We start from the raw sequence: 20,656 nt of genomic DNA, 5'->3' as shown, positions 1-20,656 counted from the left end.
AGTGTGTGTTTTTTGTACAGCGAACGAGTGTGTGACAAGCAAATTGCAGTGTAAAGTGGTGCTTAAAATCCATTCTTCTTGGGTTCTCCTTGGTCGTCGTCGGTCAAACCACCTGCCAGCATAAAACCCTCACACGCAAACACGTACACACGCACCAAGGTGCGCGATCGAGAGCGAGAGAGAGAAGCACCGCAAGTGCTTCTTCAGCATAAGTCAAGCGGAACAACCAGGAGCGTGAGGGTTGTAACAATAGCATCTTCAGGTGCACCAGCACCACCAACAACAGCAACAGCGGCAACCTGGGGGGAAAGAACATAAGAGATACGCACAATCACAACGGAAACTTAAAGGTAAGAAGCAAAGTGCAGAAGCGCTGATGCGAGCGAAGTGAAGCGAGTGAAGAAGCGAAGAACAGGCCAAAGTCAAAGCGTCGGAAAAAAGGGGGGAAACTTATGCTGCACCAACGCCGAACGCCATGCAGACAAAACGTCGTCATCGTCGTCGTCGTGGGTGACAAACTCAGGAAACACGGGAAAGCTGCGGCATCGGAAAAACCACAGAAACTCGAGCGGCGATGGCGGCGACGGTGGAGGCAGAGGTTCTTACTCATCGCTCACCACCACTCGACCAAACACCATCATCAGCACGAGATACATAACCCCATGTGTCTGTACCAACCGGTCCCGCCACCGTCGCCGCCACCGTGTTTCACATTTTCACGGAACACTGCCTTTCTGAGTCAGCCAATCAGCTTCTAAACCCCCTTTTTTCCTGGCGAGACCACAACCCCTCCGGAACGACCACAGGGTTCCTCTTTGTTGGTGCCCAGGGGAGGAAGGCTAGAGGAACGGGATGGAATGATGTGGTTATTGTAGGGGTTTCCGTTTGTAGGAGTTATGCGCCCAGAACAAAAAGACAGGTGCGGCAGAGAAGATGTTGCCTCCGATTATGACACCCTAACCTGTATGCGAAGGTTGGTCGCCGTTGGCCGCTTTGCCAGAACACATTTCGAATTTTACATTCAATTGGTTGGAGCGCTAGGCTGTGGGCTAGCGTCTTTGTGTGTGTGTAATTTATACGAGTATATAAGGGAAACGCAATTAAATACCCTTTTAATCTTAGAATGTGTTAGGCGAAAGGTAAAAGGAAAGGATAATTGTTGACCTAATGGCGCCACGAAGCATAATTTTTCCTCCCAAACACCAACTGTTTGATTGAGCATATGTCTGGCATGATCTTCTTGAGAAATAATTGGTGACTGGAGGTTAGTGAGATGGCAATCCTTCACAGCAAGGGCTTACCAATATCAAATAAACTAAATCCAAGCCCATTATTTGAGGGAACCATGCTAATCGTCAGTTCCTTTACGATCTAATACCCATTTCCGTTCGAATTGTGTTTGTTTAATCAGGGTCAATACTTGCAGTCTCGTTCGCTCGATGCTTTCTTAATGCTAATCTTCTATCAGACAGAAAATGAGCAAACAGACAAAAACCTCACCGCGCGCGCGCGCCCATTTGGCGTGCCGAATTCGCGGACTTGGAGCGGCGTAATCGGGTGTCGGAGTTTTATTTTTTTTTTTATTTTGGGAAAGTAACTTTTCTGTGTCAGTTTTTCCGTCCGTTTTCCACCGAAATCGAAATCCGAATCGCGTTAGATTTTCAACGGTTAATCGGTTTGATAAACCGTTTCACCGGAAGCATATCGTGGTGTACAATCACCCAACCGGCCACGGCCGGTAGCGATCGAACGGTTAGACAGACGGTGGAAAGTAATCAGAAACATTCGGCAATCATCGATCGAATTAATGTAATGCTGTTGGCTTGTTTCACTTGTCAAAGAATCCCGAGGAAAGGATGTGGAAAATAGAAGAAAAATTATCGACCCAAAGACTTGCAGCACCCGTCTAGGGTCATGTTTAGGTTAGAAGACCGATAAGCTCCAATAGCGAGCGGTACCAGCTAGCGAAAATGTCAATGAAAACGGTTCCCACATTGCCGATGGTCGATGGTCGATGATGAATTTGAATGCAAATGGAAAGCAAACTTTCCATTTTGCATATCGATTCAAACCAAATGGTTCGTGTTCGATTTTCCCGACCAAACCATTTCCATTTCCTGGGGCCAGCGCCGGGGCTCTCGATAGTCGATCGCATAATTCGTCGTTTCTAAACCGTTCTGTCGAATCCGTGGTCTCTGGACTCGTGATTGGCGTGGGATGGTATGATTTATCTTCCGGTCGTCGAAACCTCAGACTCATCTGCCCGCCGGCGGTATGTCCCTGGCCATGAGTCCGATGTCGAATGATTCATTATTAACGCATCGCATTTGGGGACCGGTGAGTCACGTCAATCGTTCCATGGAGATTTCAGGAGAAGAACAGCGACCACAAAGTCGCGGAGACGTACCTGAGACAATCGTGACAGCTACTGCTAGACCTAGAGATCCAGACAACAAACAATGGCGGTAAAAGGTCTCATTTTGGCAGCTTCTGTGAGCTTTCATTGCACAATAACCCTGACGTGGACTGTGATTTAATGTTAAATTCATTTAACTTAATCCTGACCCCACTACTGGGGCGCATACCGCATGGAAATGAGACGTAATTAATGTCGGTTGACTGGCTTTTAGCAGCAGCAGCAGCAGCAGCAGCAGCAGCAACATCTTCCCCAATTCTCGTCTCCTGTACGGACTGTTGTTTTAATCAAATTACCGGCTCTGACTTCGCACAAGGATTCTCTCCACATTGTTTCGGTTTTTAACGCGTGGTAGTGGTGGTGGTAAGGAAATGATCCTTTTATTCCGCTGCGTGCCTCGAGGCAGGAACGAGACCGTGGAACATGACGAAGGAAGTGGATATGCAGCACTGCTCCTGTTTTTGCAGGATTCCTCTGCCAAGGAAGCGGATTTCCGATGATGATGATGGTGATGATGCTGATGGGATGAGGCCAGCCAGTGTGAGACATTTTTAATCTAATTTCGTACCAACGACGCCCACGAACCGTTTACCCTGGCACGTGGTGCCACATTGTCTTATACGTCTTTGCAGACAACGTGCTCTCCTCGAAGGCTTCCGGTGTTGAGTTTCCAAGAAACCAGTCCTCGAAGGCGACGTAGTTTGCCGGCAGGACACCGGAGCAGCGGTAGGACCTTTCATGTTTTACTTTTGAAAAAAAAAAGCTATGAAAAACATAGCGGGCAAATGGCATTCTAATGATTGGCCGATGTCGGTGACAAACACACTAACCAATGATCATCATTCAAGAGGCGTGCAGAGCGAGAACTTAAACTTTACTTTTCGGAGAATGGCCAACGGAGTCGAGGTAAATCTGGTACGCTCTCCTCCCTGCAACTCTTGGGTATTCACGGGGTCTATATTTAGCAGCAGCAGCAGCAGCAGCGGTGGCGTTATGTTGCTGCACCGGCGTGGACCCAGTTCGTAATTTCATGCTTCATCGCACTGCTACGGGAATGATCCCTTGCTGGCGGTGCAGGCCAACGAGAGGGATGCAGGGTGGAATGCATTCCGTGAATTGCAAAGTTGGAGCTCTCCCTTGCTGTTGCAGTGGCTCAAAATGTTCCGGTGTACTCCGGAGCATGTAAAAGTGTGCTGGCCAGCAATTCAATTTTCCAAGCAGCACCAGCACCACCACGGCGTGGTGAAAATGGCCTGGCAGTCAGGAGAAGGTTTCAGCATCAAAGTAACGGAAAAAGTCAAAGCCTACCTCTCGCTGGCCGTCGGTATGTCTCACGTAACACTGGGGATTTTGAATCAAACTTAACCGGTAGCAGGACGCTCAAGGGCCAGAGCTTCTAGCTTGGTTTGAGGTGTGTGTGTGTGTGTGTGTCAGGAGGCAAAAGTTACGGCATTACGTTGAACTTGGTCGGTACCATTTCAGGTCCCCGGCTAGCCAGGGCTCTCTCGTAGATTTATTCTTTTAAAACCCACAGACAGAATGCTTCATTAGCTAACCCGATCGATGGTTACTGTGTGTTGGTGCGAGCGCAGGCGAAAGTGGAACAAACCGGTGTGCCGGTTGTAACCAGATCATTTGCACAACGAATGCTCTATTAGCTTGCTAAAATTAGAATTCGATGTTTTTGGCATTAAATTCCAATAGAATAGCGTAACAGCCCCTCCTCTTTCTCTACGACTCCTTCTGTCGGCGGCTGTTTACATTTCAGTCAACCAGCTCGAAGCACACCATCCCACAAATCGCTTCATAGAGTAAAGGGCTTGCGAGCTGCTTCGATGAGGAGGATGGCGGTGGTGAGACTCATCACATCAGCCGCCAAAGCGAATCGATCGCTGCGGAGTGGCATTTTAAGCTAATTTGTTTCGCATTTTGGCATTCCATCGATCACGGCCCCTGTCTGAAGGGGGAATGGATTTTTGGTCGCGTTACGGTGTGGTATCCGGATAGAATCCACATAATTTGCTGTGACAATCCATTTGTGACATCGACATCGAAACGGAGCGCGGAGGGCGTGCAAATAGGTCACTGGAACGGTCGTTATGGAGATCATATTTGAAGACAGAGTGAGAGAGATAGAGAGGGAAGACTGTGGCCCGAAATGGCATGCTGTGCGGTGTGTTGGAAAGAATTTATTCGAAATCCTGTGTTCCACGTGGGGCTGGAGCAGCGCTCGAACGGCGATGACATCGGAATTCGGTTTCGTTCATATTTATCGCCCGAGCTTAACTTCTGGAACTAGCCACAATCGTGTGTATGGAGCTTCAACACGGGCCCTTTAACAGCCACGTTTCCGTTCCGGAATGGCGAGAAAGTGAAAGGAAACAAATTGTTATGCGGGCATTAGCCAGTGTCCCATCTGCGAGCGAGCCCTTTTCGGTGTCGGAGAGCAGGGCGGGCGGGGGGAAACCTGAAACGCGAACCACCACGAGCGCGCACAGATGCACATTAAGTCCAGTAAACATGTCCCTTGGCTCCAGGGCGCTGTGGTTGGCTGTGAGCTTTTATCGATGGCCAGCAATGGACGAAACAGCGTGCCGGGCCTCCCAGCACATTATAGATTTGGTTTGGTGGTGATCCCTGAGCCCTGAGCTCACTCCTACTGCTAGGCTGTAGCAGTAACAGCGGCAATACAACAGCACACAACACAAGCGCCGTCAACGCTGCGTGCACCACAGGGTCAGAGGGGCTCGAGGTCGGTCCACCGTATATCATGTCCTCCACACTAACCAACCAACCAACCAACCAAACGTATGTTTAGCGAAGCAGAAAGCACCAAACGGCGGAACGGCGGACACATCACATACAAGCCCGCTACTATACTAATGGTACGCTTCTCGCTTCGCGGACAAACCCACCACGCGGGGTCTCTCGTGCCCCGGGATGGCCGGGGAATGATTTGTTTGTGGAGTCGGCATACAAGCGGATTTATGCTGCACGTAACACCAGCTCCAGCATCACTTGAAACACAAACCATCATCTCTCTTTCTCTTTCGCTCGCTCTCTCTCTTTCTCTCGGCCACTTCAACAAACGACGAGTGTGTGTGTGTGTGTGTGTGTGTGTTAGTGGCTAGTCTCCAGTTTCCAGTGGAGCTCCACCTGAAGCTGCATCAGCCCCGGTTCGTTTCATTTTAATGTTTTATGCTATGCGCTCGTCGCGTCTCCCGCTCTCGCCTGGCTGCATTGTTGTGGCTTTGGTGGTGGGCATCCCGGCATTTCTGTGACCCGAGGATGAATGGTTTCCCGAGTTTCGATTTTCCAGGCGAGATGGCTCGGTCCCGGTCTCGGTCGCCCCACAGCTGCATTCCGTCCACTTTGGCACGATTTTCCACGAAAGATTTTTTGTTTTTACTGGCCTGGCGCTTCCCTGGCCGCGGGGAAAACGCTTGAACTTGACGAGCCGCGATGAGTGGCTTGGGAGTGGCCTACTCAACAGTAGAACTCCTTTGCGAGCCCTAGAATGAACCTAAAGCTGGTGGAACGGATTAATTTTCATCCAATTGAAGCTTAATTAGCGAGTGTTCGTTGGGTTTATTGGCGCTGGTGGATCCTACTTCTTGTTGATTTGTCACAAAGAGTTCCAATAAAAAAACACATGCACACTCCTTAAGATGAACAAGAAAAATCATCTTTTCTATGTATCGCATCACAAACGAACGCATAGGTAACTACGTCTTATTGGTAACTACGGTAGTGATGCCTATAACTACCATGGATTACTACCATTTCTATGGTTTGCTTTGTTTTAGGCTTAACCAATGCCTCAAAAGCACACGGTGCACGGAGCACCACTTCGTTTTTTTTTTGGCCACCAATTTGTCATCAAGGCGCCGAAATGTTGAAATGGAATCTATTTGATTAATAGCAGGGTACGCAAAAAGATGAAAAAATGGCGTCGATAAATTGGAAAAGTTTTGGCGAAAAATTGCACTCATCAGCAGCAGCAGCAGCAGCTCGAGTGAGGCGGCGGCGAGTGGGCAGGGCAAACATTCGGATTCGGTTGCGTCTTGGCCAAAAACACCGTTCTTTAGGCACGCCACGTTCTTGGGACCCCGCACCATAATGCGGTATTAATAATGAAGCCATTAAACGTGCATTACGGCAACGATCTGGTTTTTCGCCAACATCCACACCCACCTTGCGAGGTCGAACCACACCCAGCGGCGGATGGGTTTGGTGGGTGGGTGGGTGGCGGAAAAATGGGAAACAATAAATGGGAATCGAATTGTGCGGCGTCGGCGGCGGCTACACCGGTTGGTTGCGAGAAGATTTGTGCTCCAATCTGACTGCCTGCCCGACCCGACTCGAATGTGCCAATCTTTTTGTGTGTGTGTGTGTGTGTGTAAAAGCAAATGTTCGCGCCAATACGCAAGATGCATTTGGGTGCGGCAACAACATCCAGCAGCGCGTTCGGCCAAACCTCGACCCAGCCCAGGGGGGTCCAACGATGATGATGGAATAATTTATCTTTGCGAGCGCGCAAAACCAAAAAAAAAAAAAGAAACGAAGGAGGCAGAAACTTAAGAAAAACCCACCCCCAACAGAGGGATGGTGGAAGGGTGGAGAAGGTGTGATGAAAGTGGCTTGATGTGATGCGATTTGGCGCTTGGAGAGCAACACCACCTGCAACAGCAGCAGCAGCAGGAGTAGCGATGGTGTTAGAGTGCTACTTATACATTATTGGCAACTGTTCAGCACTATGGCCGCGACGTACCCACGACGAGCGCAAAAGTCACTGTCTTGCAATCTCTTATCTTAACGAGAAAACCGCGAAAATGTTGCAACCGTAACTGTTGCTGCTGCTGCTGCTGCTGTTACTGGCGGTCCTTGGCTACCGGATTGATGGTTAGATTGAGTTCGAATGACCTCCACCGGAGGTCAAGTGATTAATTGAACCAGATGGTTCGCAAGCCGCTCGGTCGGTCGGTGGGTTGGTTGGCCGATGTGGTGTGTACTTGTGGGCGGCTGGTCGGCTTTCATTAGCACCGATGGCAAAGCGGGGACCAGCAATGGCTGGCTGGCTGGTTTGTTATTCATCATCATCCGCACGTTCGTTCGTACGTACGTACGTCCGTGCTCCAACGGAAACTGTTCAATCAAATCGATCTATAACGGCAACAATTCTTAATCGCTAATGCTCCTCATGACCAACCAGGGTGGGGGAACGGTTGGATGGCGGATGTTCTCTTCTATGCAAAGTGGATTTGCGAAAGTGATTTAGTGTGCTATCTGGCTGGCTGGCTAGCTGGCTGGCTGGCTCGCAAACAGTGTGAGTAAGCGATACGAAATGTTATCATAATGTCTCGTTATTTGCAAAACAACCACCGAGCACATGTAGTAACTGATAAATCAAACGCCATCCCCAGCTACCATAGCATCTACCGGGACGGAAAAGATGCTGCGGACGTTATCAGTGGCCGGTGCCGGTGTTCCAGCACCGGCCAGGACATGATGTCGAATGTCGGGCAAGAAGATAGCCCTCCCCTCCCCACTCTCCGGGCAGAGGGTGTGCGAAATGACGTTATCTCGAATGCAAAGTTGGCCAACTTCTGTATCTATCGCGCGCGCGACACACATTGGCGCAAGCAAACAGAAACAGCGCGGTTTAGTAGACCAGCACTAAACGAAGTGTGTGTATTACATACTACGTCACCCGAAACGCACATACAAACACAAACACGGACGCTATCAGATAAATGTTTTGCAAAATAAGATCGCATCGAGCGGTGTTGTGTTTCCATATGTTTCCTTCCGTGCCTCTCGAGTGTCAAGTAGAAGCTTGCTGCAGGTATACAGCCCCTAGAACGTTCTAGAACCGTAGCGGCCGGCCTAGTAGTGCTTCGATTACCTTTTAACCACGAAATACGTCGCTGTACTAACCACTCGCAGAGAGTCCTACCTACTACGGAACACGGAGCGGTCAACCATCGGCGCGGTGTTTTGCGGTGAGTTATTTTGTGGAGAACCTTGGTGCGTTACCTCGAGCATTGCTTCGAGCGCGATACGGCGCTCGGATTATGGCGACCGGAAGCTTCGACTTCCGACATAGCGATTTCGCACCTCACTAATGGTGCACCGGCGCAATCGATGTCCCTGACTGACTGTTGCGCGGTGATCGATGCATCTAGATGTGTTTCGTCGAACTGCTTGCTGGTTGCCGCTGGTGTGTGCATTGTCCCTTCGCTCCAGGGACATTGAACTGCGGCGGTTGTAGTTTCGAATTGTTTCCTCTTATTTTAGCGATCCGCTGGCGTTAATGGCTCATGTAATAGTAGTCCAGATTGAGTGTTAAATCGCCTCGTTATTACATCCCCCTGTAATGGCGCACACCTTCTAATCCGATGACTGACAGCTGATGAGCACGTGTGTGTGTGTGTGTGTGTGTACGTTTGGCGCGACATTGGGGCCGATCGATGCACAAAGTAAACAAAAAACACATTTATTGTGGCAATCGCAGCAACGGTAGGCGGTAACAGGCTTGGCATACGTTGTTGCACTTTGACGGATGGATGCAGCGGACGCCAGCGATGGAAACGCCTGGCCTGCCATGCCGGATGAGATGGCTCCGGCTGATGCTTCGTCCTTATCGGCAGCCGATCGGCGCGGGCCGGGTGCCCCAGAGATAAGGCCCCGAGGGAGTCTCCCTTCTTCTCGGGGCGTTGCTTTGATTTTGGGCGTGGGATTCAGGATTTGCGTTGCAGAAGAGAAAAGCAACTGGCACTGGCTGTGGTGCGGTGTGGGTGGGTGGAGGTGCTGCGATTGGTTCTGTTTGGTTTTCCCAGACACTCGAGCACCGCGATAAGGGGGCTCCACAGACCGTTAGCTTAATTAGGCCTTTTTTTTTTTGGTGCGCTTCTTCCGTCGACTGTTTCCCACTTCTAACTGTTTTTTTTCTCATTCGTTTATTTGTTCTTTTCTTTCTCTCATTTTCAGGTAAGAACCTTCTCCTCTCTTCTACTTCTACCACTGCATAGAACGCTGCGCTGTCCCACTCTGGGGGCGCCTTCGGTATGTAATTGGCACAATATGGCCATTGGCATGGGATTTGCTTTTTTCCTGTTGTTTTCGTCTATTCGTCTTGTTTGCGCTTGTTTGTGTGGCACGGGAGGGAGGCCAAGATGGTTTTATTAATCAGCTGTTATTAATAACCGGCGCCGAACGGTTCGGAATTGCGTTGCAGATTGGAGCTCCTTCAACACACGGGATGTTCAACCTGACCAGCGCATCAATTGATAACGCGCGTATTCTCCGGTAATGCCAATTTGCTTGGGGGAACTCCAGAGCAATGTGGTAGTGGCAGCTGGATTGAGCTTTGCACCGGATCGTAGCAGCCGTACTGAGTGTTCAACTTGCACTGGATGACCTCTATAGGCATCGAACGAGATCGCACCAGTTACATTATTACTCGATTGATAGCATTATCATTTTCGACGCGATAGAATATTATAATACGATTTCTGCGTAATAACCTTCAATCGTGGAATCATGTTATTGATAGCAGTGACAGAAGTGCTATACACAACAGTAACCAAAACAGTACCTCTTAAAGATAGTGTTATCATTCTGAAACTCTTATCCTGGTGCTCACCGATGGCACTTGTTTCAAGGAACCAAGCCAGGGCCTGGTTTCTCTGGCAGATGCATACTATCTTATCCTTCGCGCGATGCTACACTCTCCATTTTCTCCTTCGAAAAACCAGGAAGACCAGCAGCTCGTGGAACTGGAAATGGTAAACTTTCCATCAGCACCACAGAACCAGAACATTAGAAGTGCTTCTTGAGCGTTCGCTCTTGTGGTCTGGTCTTCGTGTATCTCGTTCGTCCGCCAGACCCAATGGTCTTCCATGTCCGTGTGCTCCTACACAGTTCTGGAATGTTAATCCAGCGCGTCTATGCTCCGGTGGGTTTAGGGCCCGATGGAAGCGGAGCTCCTTTACTGCTCAATAATCGTCGCTCGTAACCTCACTCAAGTGTGTATGTGTGCCTGTGGTTTCATTAATGTCTATCTACCGCTTTCTATCGACCAACGACCAACAGCCAGCCAGTCCAACAGACGGCCGAAGCGACGGTGGTCATGATTTGAAGTTGCTTCTGCGGCCCCTTCTTCCTCGTGTTCCCGATGCCTTCAGTACGTTCTTCCCAACGCGAGCGACCTGTTCTAGTTCGGTGCCGGGACCTCTCCACCATCTTGGCTAAGATGGTCGCCGAAGCAAGGAAAGGCAGAGGAGAAAGAACGCCAGGCCCCACGCTGGTTCAATGATCGATGAGTGGTTTGTTTTTCTTTTTTTTTCGTTTGGCGCGCGGAACAGAAATAGTTGTTGCCTTCCAGCGAGCGGGACCGTGTCCGGACCAGCGTCTGCTGTGTCGTGGGGGTGCTGCACGTCTGGAACGAAAGTAACCGGCGTCAAACATAACAAACCCACTCGACGCGACCTCACCGGTGGCGGGTTATGTGTGTAGTTTTATTTTTTTGGTGGTTGTTGGGACACATGCCGCTAGCTGTGTTTGTTTTCTCCCGGCAGTGATAGTTCGATAAGAATAGTTATATGATGGTCGCCCGGTTGACTCGGTATCGACGGTACGTCACTGTTGCACACCGAGGCCCTGTCTAGCGATCACCATTAAAGAGAGGTTCTTGGGTGATGATGATGATGATGATGGTACGGTCTGGCCGATAAGAAGATAAATTCGATGAACGCGTTCCTGTTGTTATTCCTGTTATTATGCTTTCGCTGTGAAGCTGAAGTCACAGTCGTCGCATTCTCTAATGGGACCGGTTCTTCGCCTCCCTCCCGCCGGAACTCCGGGAGAAAGAAGTTGAAGCAAGCAAAACACTAAAAGACCTCACACTGAATCCCCTAAAATATGCGTGACAGTAGTGAGCGGGGCAACATGGCCGCTTCGCTGAGATGACGGTTTTAATGGGTAAGCGCCGATGAGGCGGCATATGTTTTTAAAACACCAAAAATAACACCGACCCTGGTAAAGGGCCCATCGGAAAATGGTGGACTCCTTAGCTTGGAATGGTCGTGAAAGTGAAGATTGTGGATTATTTCGATCTAAACGCACTTCAAGGGTATGCTGTATTCGTTCTGAATGCCGATCATTACGATCGTTTAAATGGTTCGATAAGAAAACTCTAATGGTAATGTTTCGTTGCTTTTGAATGGGACTGGGATCAATGTCTGGGCAATGGAAGCCTCTTCTTGTGTGCCAGATGGTTCAATTGATCCAGCAATCTGCCTCAAATCTCCGTTCTGATATCTGTCGTAAGTGCTTTAAATACTTGAATTCCTAATCTGACTTTAAATACTTGAATTCCTAATCTGTGAATAATTGACGCACAACATTTACGTCTATCCAGCGATATAAGTGAGAAAGATTTGATTTGTTTGGAGCAATTACCGACGCACCTCTGGTTCATCTCGCTAAAATCGTGTTTCCATATCATAAATTAACCATTTTCAGAACGGAAAATACCCGTTACCCTTGCCCTCGGGCTAGGCGCGCAATGAACGGTCACATTGCTGGTGGGTCTAAAGCACCGAGAACCTCACAGCGAACATAAAAAGCTAAAGCGAAAACCTCCATTAAGAGATGATTGAGTGGGGCGCATCTATGTCGAAGTGCGAAAGGTTCTCGGCTCGGCCCGAAATACCCCTTACTTCAGACTTTTGATTGGCAACCGTCCCTTTCACCGGACTCGGGGCATGAGAACGGGCTCCTCGACCATTCTCGGAAGCACTCCTTCGAAAGCTAACCCGTGAGTGATGCCCACTTTCCATGCTCCGAAGCGGAAATTCATTTTCCCCATTTTGCCTGCTTCAGCTTCCAGGCATGTAATAATAATTTGCAATTTTCCGTTTGCTGCTTCTGGGATTCTGGACTCGTCTGGCCGTCGGATTGAGCGTGGAAAGTGGCACACGGACCAGCACACAGCAGGGGAGAGGATGCACGGCTTAGAGAGAGAGAGGTCACATTTGCATCCGGCGTTGCTTTTTGACCAACCCGGGGGGAGGGTGGAAGGGAATCTAAGGATTATTAATGAAGCCAATTTTACCCAATTTCTAATCCCCGTCTCTATCGATATTTGTGCCACTCTCGGACACACAGTCACAGAGCAAAAAGCGGAGAATAGACCATCGATAGAATCCCTTATCACTCGGCAGCCTGGCTGGTTCAACGCGAAATGCACAAAAAAAGGCGATGGGAACGACGCCATCGAACACAAACGAGTTGTGGCCGATCGGTCCATCGTCGCAAAATGAATCAATTACTGTCAAAAACGTACCATTCTGTGTCCATCAGACGGCGCTGTTTGGCTTCGGAGGAGCCAACGAATAGTAGAGGAAGCTCGATCATCCATAATACCAACTGCGAAACCGAAAGCCGATGACCCTTGGCGAAGATGGAAAACAAAATACCACCCCCCCTTACCTACGCGGCCTTTTACGCAGTAAGAAAAAGAGAGAGAAAGAAACATGAACGTGGCACTCCGGTGGCTAGATTTTCACCGCCATTTCCACCACGTTACGTCACGTCGCTTGTCCGGGCCTCGTGCTGCTACTACTAGCGTTCTCTTGCGTTCGGTTCCAATCGAGTAATTCTTCCTCATTTCGCTGCTTATGCAGCTAGCAGAGGGCGATGAATGCCGCTTGCGTTCCGTCTTTGCTTGCGTTGGAAAGGGTAAAGTGTGATTGTAAGAAGCAGTGTTCGAACGCCATGATTCCCTCGATGATTGAACGTAACTGTTTGTGGTCTTGAGCCGAGATCCGGAAGTGTAAAGCTGTACCCTTCCAAACGTTATCTTGAGATCACCTTAAACCACTGCCACAGCAACGATGCATTCCTTACCGCATAATCCAGCTGCTGTGCTCGTTGCTATCCGCATAGCATGAGCAGGAGATGAGCTCTGGGGGTAATGGAACTAAATTCTAAACGCATTCCTCACATTGCATCACAACATTATCGCATCGAGAAATTGCATCTCGTCCATTGTGTCGAACCAGAACGAGTGCCAGAACACCACCTTTTTGATAGCAGAGAGAAAGAGAGAGAGAGAGGAGATATTACGCCACCCAGGCAGTTGCGCAACGCGTGATGAATGAAGCAGACGAATCAGAATCGAATGCTCATTAGCTATGGTAGCAGCGAGGGGCCGCCGGGAGACGCCAGGATCCGATCGAGACGGTGGAAAATTCTCGGCATTCTCAGCCTACGTCAATGGCGATGTGAGTGATGTTGATCGAGGTTGATACTATCATCACACACACACTCGGTTCGGTCTAGTGCAATCGCGGTATGCCTAACCTGGACGTTAAACGATCGTTCCTGATCGTTTTCTCGAGAAATCCGTTTCGTTAATCTGACAACACGACTGGACTTAATTCAGCTTCCATCTCCGGCCATCACGAAGCGTCACAAATTATGGTGTCAGAAGTGGAGAGAGAGAGAGAGAGAGAGAGAGAGAGAGACTCCTGTAATTATCTATGGGGATACACCTAACTGTATGCAATTTGTCTGCGACCTAACGCTCATCTCGAACCGTCATCGTCCTAATCGACACTGCCGGCCGGCCCAAGTGTGCGCGTGTGTGTGTTCGCATCGTGGAACAGGTTGTGTTGTCCGAATGTTGCCAAACTGAATCCTTAATTCGCCCCGGCACGCCACAAACCTTGAACTTTCAGTGGAGAGCCAAATGCTTTTTAAAATTCCAAACGGCCAACCGAAGACTGGTTTCGCCGTGATATGTGGTGTGCTGTGCACGTTGTCGCGGATGACCACCACCGAAAATGGCACAAAAATATATACTAGTTGTATTTCAGGAAAAGCAACAAAAAAATGACAGCAACTTTTCAGACCACCCCCCGGACCGGCGGAGGAGGGTGGTGAGCAAACTAGTTTGAGTGTTGTTGAGTGGAATTAGATCGTCAGTCAAGGACGGCACGCAGTGCATGAATTGGCGATTTTTTTTAGCTGGCTCCATCTTTTTAGGACCATTTGTGGCTGGAACGTTTGGAAGTTTTGCGTGGTCAATCGGTCCAAGAAAAGCTGTCATCAAGTGCGTTCCATGAATTACCATTGCTGGCGGTTGTTTGGTTGGTCCGATCAACCGAACCGATGTGCTGCTCGAACCTGCTTGGGAGAACGCGTTGTTAGCCAATCTCTGTAGCGATCCAGTACAGGGCTAGAGGGCAAATTCCTCGGGGATTCGGAGTGGTGTAGCGCCACCGCGAGAATTGAAAGTAACATTGTGAACCTGCCAAAACATGGCAACTTGCCCCTTGCACTCGTGCTGTCCTCGAGTTCTTGTCCTTTTGCCCTCCCGTGTGCCACGTTCCTTTCCATCCCTTTGCATGCAGACGTAAGTGAGTATTTTGAGATCGAGATCGAGTGTTGGGCATAACTGTAGCAACTGTAAAACCCCGGTTAGTGTGGTGCTGTTGACTGCGTGAGAAAATATTTCACGTCCTAGACAATCCGTTGTAGACCATTCGTTTTGCACGAACCATAGGGTCGCTGGATCGTGCTACGGTGCCTCGTATTCAATCGTATTTCCCTGAAAAAGCCGATCTGAAAGGTGTGCCTCACTGCCAAGGCAACAGAGACGGTGGTGGTGTTGTAGAACACGGCCAACGACGACGACGTCGACGACGACGACGGGAGATCAATTGAGCGTTCCAGTACGAGCGCGAGTTCCCGTCCTCCAAAAGGTCACCTCGTCTAGCGAGCGCCCCATACCGAGCGCCGCCAACGAGCAAACCGGCAGCGGAATAATGTCTGTCGTCTGTAAACGACGGTGCTCCAGCAGCAGGTCTTGTTCCAGTGTTTGCTGGATCGTAGCCAAGCGTGCCCCGTACTGTATCTACGCAGTAGTTGATCGTACTCGAGAACGGTAATGTGTTCGAGTGCGAGTACGTCAGTCAGAGTCTGTGGTTGTGGTACTGACTATGATGCTCCTGGAGGAATGCGCCGTTTGTTTGGTTGTGTTGTGTGATGCGTGATGCATTCGGTACCGCGAGAACGCACCTGAAGGACACCAACACACCATCACGAGGAACACAAGACAAAGCCCACACCCTCAGAACCGCGACTCCGCATATCTTGTTGAGTCACTTCGAATACCGAATGCTACGGTGTTGTCGGTGGTTGTCTGGAGTCTCTACTCTGATTGACTTGTACCTAGCAACCTGGAACAGGCAATTGTTTCCGTTTCACTACCCACGACGCGTTCTGGATGATGTTGATGATGCAGAACTCGGCAATGGTCCCGATGACTTGGAAGATCTCCTTCTCCAAAGGCAAATCTAGATGTTCCAGGTTCTCCAGGACTGTTGGATCAATTGCAGCAATTCCATGGAGCAGTGCAGCATTCACCAGCGGGGTAATGAAAACCACTGAAGCCATCTCGACACCTAGCTACCGATCACTGATCGGTCGGCTTGCAGTAACGCCAAGAGGCGCACAGCATATCCTGTATCATGGGCACGGCCGCCATGAACCTGACAGATGATACGTTTGGATAGATCGCCTCCGGACGGTTGGAGATTTCTTTCTCGCGCGTCTCACCTCTGCGAGTTCAAACGGAAAGATCATTGATCGGATCAACGATTTCGAGATTGGTAATAATGAACCCCCGCACCGCTGGCGGGTGGAGAGGTGGTAGAGCGCTAAACGAACGTGTGAACGAGCTGGGGCAACATGACCCAAGTAATAGAGGGAGTAACAGTAGGAGAAGAAGAAGGCCACCCATAAGAAACCGAGATGCAAAGACCCCGAAGTTGGACGTAGTGCCGGTTTCGGACGATGGCTTCCGTTGTTGGTGCTACGGACACACACACACACACACGGGCGATGCTTCAATTATGCTGCTCCGGGCATCGTCTCCATCTTGGTACATCTCTCTCGCTCCAACCAAAGCGAAAACTTTCGTTTTTCCGATTTGTTTTCGATCTCTTCTAGGTTTCCCTGTGCCACAGAGATTGACGGAGAGAGAGAGAGAGAGAGAGAGAGAAAGAGAAGGAGAAGAAGAAGTAGAGTGTAATGCAGTGGTATCATTTGTAGATCTTTGGTTTCCTTCCATAATGGCTTCCGTTCCGTTCAACACACGAAGTACCAGCTCCCGGTCCGCACAGACCGTTCAACGAGCTGTTATTATACGCGCTACCGATCACTGCATGCAGGCTTTTAACGCGCAAAACAATTACGGAACAAACCAAACCAATTGCCTGTGAGTGTTGGTGAGCTCCAGAGCCGGTTAGAGACTGCGTGCAACAACTCCTACGGAAAAGTCTGACTGGCGCCTGGTTTCAAGTTCCTACAACCATCAACCTTCCCAAAGGTGGCGGGATCACAGATCTTCCGCAAACTTTGACGGCAGTTTCCATTTGACCTGTCAGTGTTCAATGCCGACCAGCTTCTCGCTCATAACCTTTGTCCGTCACTCGAGAGGTAGAGGTAAAAAGATGATCAAAGCCCGATCTCACCTTCCTCCCGGTAAAAGCGACTAATTTATCAACCCACGCAAAGCGATCAATCAAACGACACCTCCCGGCACCGAGCAAAGAAACTGCCCAAAAGCGGTCAAAACGAGCGCTGGCTGGCTGGGAGAAGTGGCTTGCTGCATACCTTTTACCTCCCTGCTCTGCTCAGCGGCAACAAAAACATCCCACAAAAACCGACTCCTTGATCGCAAGAACCGGGCCTCGCCGAGTGTGGACAACAGGGGGGGGGGGGGGGGGCTCAGGAGCAGGCAAGGAGCGCCTCGGTGGCGGCGACGTGCGCGCTACGACGCAATACGCGGCAAGCGACAGCGACGTGCGTCTCCAGCGCAGCGCAAAACCTGTCCCGTGTTTTTGGTCAAAGTCAAGCTCATCAGATAAAAGTTATGACCAAAAACTGCGAAACGCAAAACAACCCGCCCATCGGATCTTGACGTCATGTAAGGGAGTTTGTGATCGCTGGGATGCGAGGAAGACGATACCGATGATGGTGCCGAATGACGGAGATAGAAACAGCGACCAACGGCGCAGGAATACATTAATCCCTCCCCTAGCGGCACTGGTAACCTCACCTTCGAGTGTCCTCCGCGATCGCCGTGTGTTGATCCGTCCAGAATTTTGCATTAGAGACACGACGGGGGGTTGGAAGTTCTTGTTAGCTACTAAGTGGTCACTGAGCGTCGCGTGGAAATTTATGGTTATTTGGCGCTCACGGCGTTTTGATTGTCCTACGCAACGCACTAGAATTTGTGGAATCAGGAATTCTAAAACATCTAACTAGTAAAACTGAAATGAAGTTCTATTTGTAGATCGTGGAATGACGACGCCTTCAAGGTATTCAGGATTCCGGAATCTGTCACATCTATCAAACTCAAGCGTTATAAACATTCCAATTCCCAGCCCCTGGATGCGGTCAACAGCCTCTAGGCACATGGCGTGGGGCTAGAGTTATTCTTATCCAAGGAGGCCTACTAGGGAATGGTGGCTCACCTTCACACTGGGCGCTCCTGGTTACCAACACCTCGGATCCGATCTTCAGCGCACGAGTTATGCAAATCGATGCAGATCGATGACCCGGCTACGGATGGCGATTTTAGATCATCTACCGGGAAGTTGGTGCCGATCAACTGTCAACCCGGGTGCTACCTATAAATATGCAACACGAAGCGCACAACGAGAAAAGACCTTGCGACGACGGTCGATGCTGCCACCAATCGTTGCGCTCGCCCATATCAAACCAAATCGCAACTTCCCGAGGTATCCCTTCAGAACAGCACAATGCAATGTTGGTGGTGGTGGTGGTGCTGCTGCTGCTATAGAAACTCCGGAGAAGGTTGAGCACGCTCGAACACACGACATGTAGGAAGACATGTTCTCCCACACAAGCCGCAGTCGGTTGCAAATCGGAAGCGCACAGTGTCAAGGATACGGCAATGGCGGGCGCATTGCGCAATGCGAAGGAGGGGTTTTAGCGTACGATTTGTGACACAAACTGTCGGACCAGCGAGTGAGATGGCCATTGAGTCTGATTGACAGCGCGTGTAGGTAGGTCGCGGTCGCTGCTTAGATGTCCAAAACGTATCCCCGGTATCCGGCCACTATTCCCGAGACAGTGTTGCCATGGGAATGGGAGGTGTGGGTTCCTCAGCACGTTCTTTGTACCACCGCATACAGCCTTGTTCGAGCCACGCGCAAGAGGCAACGTTGGCCGGCATCGGAAGTTATCCCGAGTCAGGAAATGTTGTCGAGCTCTACCGGTCGAGGACGTTACTGTGTGTATGTACCCCACCTCCCTCCATTCCTACCCATGATGTACACACACACACACACACATACGACAGCCAGAGAAGAGTTAACGTACCGGGTACGTTTGCTTGCAGCGATTCTGCCTGTCGCGTTCTCGTGCGGCGTGAGTCTTGTCTCCGGTAGCCATGATAACCGGTTCCGAACCGGTAACAATGTTGCCTGGCTGGCTCCTCTGTTAATTGCTACACCGTAAATGCGGCGTGATTTATGTTAAACTTTATTCCCTATAATGAGACATTTTGTTTCCATGCAGCATCCACCGGTCAGTACTTGTGCGAGGAGAAAAGAAGGTCACGGAATGGGGTCCTCTCTGGAATACGGAATGGGCGCGAAATGGTGTGCTGCCAGAGTTCATTGCACTTTTCGGTGTCCAGGCTTCTCGTTAAAAGGGTGATCGCCTACCAATTGCAGCTGGTTAATCAGCAGATTTTTTGTTTTTGCTAAAAGAAGTTGTTTTTCAGTTATTTAATAGAAACGGTGATTAGTCCAGCAACATTAGTTTGTTGTTAACCACGGGCAACAGAAACAAAGCATCTGCCTACTATGACCATAAACACGTTATGAACTATACCTAAAAAAATATGTTCTTGATTTTTGATGTTCACTTCGACTATTAGTACCGTTTTGGCTGTTTAGTACAAGACGTCTTTAGTCAGCGAATACCCTTCCTTCTACCCCTCGGTGGTTGTAAAGTGATGGATCAATCTGCTTACCACCGGACCGACGATCGCCTTCGACCTCGCCTCACCTTCAGCCCCAACTCGTTAGTGTTCACAATCCGCGTGCAACCGAAGGTCCAGCGAAGGTCGTTGTAATTAAAGGGGAACAGCGTGTGGAAGAGCGTTAAAATTGAGGAAACGCTCGGCGCGATGGATCTTCACACATACGTGCCCACACGGCACGTTGTTTGGTCGCATGCATCGGCGATTATCAAGCATTTGTTATCAGTGATGAGGCATGCAGCACTGTTTTTTGAGGGATTCCTAATGATCCCCGATGAGACCGACGTTTAACGATCCTTATACGGAAATATTGACAAAGAAAATCCACCACAAACAGCAGAGACAACGGAGACAAGAGGCGGAGACACTAATTACCCTCTCGGGGTTTCGGATGCGCCGGACCGAGTGGTCGGTGTCCTAATAACCCAGAGGTGCAGATCACCGTCGATCGATAATGAAATGATATGCTGGCACACACGCATACCGCTGGACCCCACATTTCGAGACCAAGCCGAGCCGACGAGCCGAGATCCTTTGCCAGTGGGCCGCCGAAGCGTATGCGAGTTAAATAGTTCCGCTTCGGTCCGTTCCGTTCGTTGATCTGGCACGTTTCGGTCCACTGTCCACCGGTTACGTTACGCATGCTGCTGCTGCTGGTGCTGCTGGTGCTGATGCCGCCAAGATGCTTCGACATCGGACCGACCCACGCTACCTGCGTTCGATACGCATTATTGACATGGTTAGGGGGGATGGTTCGCTCACTTGTTGCACCTGTGACCTGTGAGCCTGGGGCTTTCGAAATGACCGCGACCGGTGGCACGGAAGGGGAGGGGGGGGGGATGAATCCTCGGTTCCACTTGTCCGTTCCGTTTCACGGTTGGCTGACTTTTGATTCCACCAATCTTTTGCGGTGCTTCGCGCGCTACAGCATAAATCAATCATTACCATCATTTTATGGTCCGTCTTGTAGTATCGCCATTTGTTGTCTAACTACTCGATCAGTGGAATTAGGAGACTCGATGGTTGCATTGCAATTGTTTGTAGAATTTTCCGCAACCCTTTTTTTATGCATCTTTTCGGTCACCTTTTTCTCTTTTTTATGCTGCGAAAAGTGAAACATCTGATCGAAGAGCAAAATGGAAAGCATTTCCCAT

At 49.8% G+C, this 20,656-nt stretch overlaps 1 protein-coding gene across 7 annotated transcripts in view; it reads left to right on the top strand.

The window, feature by feature from the left end:
• LOC125950341 (uncharacterized) overlaps positions 1-20,656 on the top strand; it is a 62,178-nt gene that overhangs the window by 1,517 nt on the left and 40,005 nt on the right. For 6 of the 7 annotated variants that reach the window (XM_049678248.1, XM_049678250.1, XM_049678247.1 and 3 more), the window contains exon 2: positions 1-350. This exon is cut by the window's left edge and continues 400 nt beyond it. The gene's annotated coding sequence lies outside the window, so the exon portion shown is untranslated. Of the gene's footprint in view, positions 351-9,406; positions 11,795-20,656 lie in introns of those variants that run through there. The other variant, XR_007468726.1, reaches the window with a different exon arrangement.

Source organism: Anopheles darlingi, chromosome 2 (genome assembly GCF_943734745.1).
Source record: "Anopheles darlingi chromosome 2, idAnoDarlMG_H_01, whole genome shotgun sequence".
NCBI lineage: Eukaryota > Metazoa > Arthropoda > Insecta > Diptera > Culicidae > Anopheles > Anopheles darlingi.
Note: the sequence above shows the minus strand (reverse complement) of the source record. Positions and strands in the feature narration are given on the sequence as shown.